This window comes from Phaethon lepturus, unplaced genomic scaffold (genome assembly GCF_000687285.1).
Source record: "Phaethon lepturus isolate BGI_N335 unplaced genomic scaffold, ASM68728v1 scaffold14315, whole genome shotgun sequence".
NCBI classification, from domain to species: domain Eukaryota; kingdom Metazoa; phylum Chordata; class Aves; order Phaethontiformes; family Phaethontidae; genus Phaethon; species Phaethon lepturus.
The window spans coordinates 11,899-16,108 of NW_010542762.1; positions in this window are offsets into that span (position 1 = coordinate 11,899).

A 4,210-nucleotide genomic window follows, 5' to 3' on the forward strand; every position below is an offset into this window, starting at 1 on the left:
GTTAGGGTTACAATCTACAGTCCCGTAATCCATGATCTGATTGTTGCCTTGGAGTCTCTGTAACAACAGCCACAAGTCACCATCCCAGAAAAGATGGAGGCAAGTAGGGAGGGACATGAAAGGAGGTAAAATAAAAAAGAGGAACAGGCAAAGGAAGAAACCAGTAAAATCACCAAAGCATGTGTAAGGCCACTGTGCCATGTAGAAAAGCTCCAGCACCTGACTCCATCAGAGGCCTCCACAAAGGCTGCACGCAATGCCCAACCCCAGCTGGCTGCTTCCCTGAGGCATTCATGTTAGTGCAGAACACCAGGTTCAGCCCACCTTCAGTTGGTCATGCGCCTGGGGTTGTTTGTTAAGCTTGAGAAGTACCCAGGTGAGCTCAGCCATGTGGAAGCCACATTTGGGGTGTGGTGAGGTGTCCATCATGACTTTCTCAGAGCATGACCCCTCAGGGGGAAGGAGCTGCCAGTGAAGTTTTTGACTGACTGAGACCTGTTACCTCACACACATCCCTCTGGTTCTTAGTGCAGTCAGTTCTGGACGCTATTAGGATTATAGAAATGGCACGTGTACCACTTTGCTCTGGACTCAACATACTCCCCCCTCCAGCAGGAAGCTCTTACAATTGTATTGATACTAAAAGGATTTATGCTAAAGATGGCTTAAGCAAAAGTGTACAATTCAAGGAAAGGACCTTACTACTACTAGGCACCATGTTAGCTGCCAAATGACCTTGATATTTCTTGGGTCTTCCACATGTGTTATGCATTAACTCACAGTGTGACCAGCACATCCCTCATTACAACCCTGTTGCCTCAGGGCTTGCGGAGGATGATTTGGCCTTAGAATTCATCTTCTGCCTTTGACTTCAGCACTGTTAATTGCGGGATACAAGCAGTTTGGTGTATATCAAAACAGACTAGTCTTTACCCCAGCTCAGCTTAGCTAAGTGTGTTCCAGTTAGCCCCATTCACACCAGGATTCTGGGAGAGCAGCTGTCTTCTAGCTTGGTCCCGTAGACCATGATACTCACCACTGCTAAAATCAGCCAAAGTTGTAAGCCTCAGAGCAGAAAGAAAAGCAGGAATTCTTTTAAAGTTATGGCAGTGAGGGGGTATCCCTTGACCCAAACTTGATAAATTGTACAGCCCTCCACCCTGCATCTAGTCTAGAATTATATTTGCAAGAACTACTCAAGGCAGCATCAACTCCTGTTACTTATCCTACCCTCTGCATTTGTGCTCGGATAGTTCAGTAAAAATAAATAAAAAATAAAATAAAAATAAAAAAGCATATATTTTGTAATTGAAAATCCACCTTCCTGAGCAGCTGGTCGGAGCAGAGCTGCTTCTTGGACCTTCTGGTCTCTCTCCAGATCGGACTGGTTAGATTATCTGGAGGAAGGCAGCACTGTCTTCTGAAAAGAGCTGACTCGAGCCAGCAGAGAACTGAGCTTATGCACTTTGCTAGTCATGGTCGTTGATGGCTTCATGAACGTTGAGTGGACGTCTCTGCTAACGTCCTAGAAGAGGAGCCCAGAGCAATAAGGACAAGAGCCTCAAAAAAACACCAGTCCCCTCCCTTTCTCTCCTTCTAGGAGTACCCACTGCAGTTAGTCCACCAGAGGCCCTCTCCCACATGCAAACAACTGCATTTATTGCACAGTATGCCACAGGGACATCATACCTCAAGCTCTGGTGTGCACACATGAACTAGCAGTCTTGTCTGCAGCACTGTGCAATGTGTGGGGAGCCAGGCTGCTCAGGCCCTCATTTGGGCTTTGCCACCTAGCTTCCTCCAGTCTGAAACACTGGACCACACCTGGCAGCTGAGGACAGGGAATAAGAGGAATAACCTGCCTCCCTAGGGGCCTGGAATAATAGTTACCCAGCTCTAAACAAGGGCAAAGCACTGCATTATCAGAGGAGAGAAGCAAGCACAGCGTTGCCCTACATCTGTCCTTATCCAAAACGAAGATGTGTGAAGCCCTGCAGACTCCCAGAGGACCAGAGCCTACACATTCTGTGCAACATTAACAGTAAACAAACAGAGGCCACAGTAGCTGGCAGAGCTAGGATTACAGCCACCCATCTGAAAATGCCAACAAGGAGCTTCCCCACAGGCTGGGCAAGAAGTGGTGGGATAAAAGAGAATCACAGCTGCAGTTGCAACTCAAAGGGCCAGCCCCATTCCTAGAAAGGAGAGGGGTTAGGTGTTGTCCTGAGCTAATAGCAGGGGCACAGCAGGGATTGAAGAGGGGTTTACTCACTGTCTGTTCATTATCCAAATTGGCCTGCTGTCTTCGGAGATCAGCCTTAATGAATGCTGGGACAGAGGGAGGAAGAGAGATGTGAAGGCAGTTAAGTCACCATGCAGAGCCCAAATCAATTTCCCTGAGACTCAAAGGGGCAGTAGAGGCCCCAGAGGAGACAGGAACACGTTATGGTGAGCACGGGAAACCGCTCTCTTGGATGAGGCAGAGGGCACTTCTGAAACAGGCAGGATAGAGACTCCTTATTGCAGCATGTAGAAAGTGCATCTTTGAGACCCCAGCCAGCAGCCAGGGCAAGAAGCCTTGGATCTTCTTTGTAACACAGGCCAGATGGTTAAAGAAGCACAGCAGCATTTTTATGGGACTAGTGTATGGGTCCTGTCCTTTCCTGCAGGCACCACTACATGCAAGAGCCCTTCCATTCATATGGCAAGCCCAAGGGTAAGAGTCACAGCAGAGGAACAAAGAAAAATTTAATTACCTGTCATAATGGTCCCCAGGAACAGGAAGGAACAAAGAAAGAGGTTTCCTGCCTTTGTCCCAAAGCGATCCATGATTTGTCCTTGGCCAATGGTGAAGGCAATACCAAAAATCTACAAACAAAGGCAGTGTCAAACTATGTTGTTAATACAAAGCAGCCCAAACAGCTTCCCAGCTTTACTGAAGTATCAGAGCATACAGGCCAGCCAAGCTGTTGGGCTAGCAAGGCTAAAATTTGGCTATAAACACATCCAGAGGCACCTCCTTGCAGCTGATGGGAAGAGAGGTGACCCTTAAGGCTGGAATCCCATTTCTCACTGGAGAAGAGCCAGGTCCTAGGCTGTTAGAAGCAATGTTGGAAAAGGCAAGGATGACTGGCATCCTGATGGATCTTCCTAAGCAGAAACAGAATGGGTGCCGCTAAAGAAATGCCATGAGGAACACCATTCAAAAAAACAGGTCCTGGGGTGCTTAGATCTGCAGTACATTACAATAATCATGGACAAGAAATAGGAGTCAAAGCTGAGAACTACAATTTAATCTCTGCCTATAAAGAGGCAAGCAAAGGGAAAACAGCACACCTACCTGTGCTGAGACATTAAGTAGCCCTGATGATGTTCCTTCTGATTCTGGATATGTCAACTCTGCAGCAAACTCAAAGCCCAGGGGAAGGTATCCTGTCATGAAAAACCTGTAACGAAACACACAGAAAGGAAGACTCAGCAACTGCCAGAAGGAAGACTGAAGAGGCACAGCATAGCCCATATCCCTTGTGGGATGCTTCACTGACTGCACAGGATGTTTCCCCTTGCATTGTCACAGCCCAGGCAGCTGTCTGACTCCCTTACCATGGCACAGGTCTTCCTCCTACCCAGAAATATCTTTGCCTACAGCCTCAAGGCACAGGGAGCTGCTACAAGAACAAGGCATTAAAAGCAGCATCTCCTACAAGTAACTGTTAGGGGTATGATCCCCAACATGGTCAAACAGCCACCCAGGCCCACACGCTTTTCATTCCTGCCCGTTGGTCGTCTGTGGGGTTGTGCTTTCACTTGATTAACTGGAACATTTAAGGCAGCTGAGGCTGAGCAGGGCCATGCTAATGTCCCTGACTCTAATGAAATACATACAAGAGAGATATGGGAAGAGCAGATCATTTTGTCCTTAAACCACACAGGAGCCACACACAGGATACAGCTCTCCCCAATCCCTCCTGTGCCATGAGCTCTGGCTCCCTGCTTATCCCCTAGCAGCTCTCATGTAGAGGAAAGCAGCCCACACATGAACTTACCCCAGCATGCCTGCAGTCGCAAAGACCACCCAGAGGTGGCCTAGGCTCAGAGTGAAGGTGTAGGCTATCATTCCCGCCAGAGACATGATATAGACAACTAGTGTTGTCTGTCTGCAAGGAAAAACAGTCAGGGTTTTATTTCACAGAATCACAGAAACACTAGG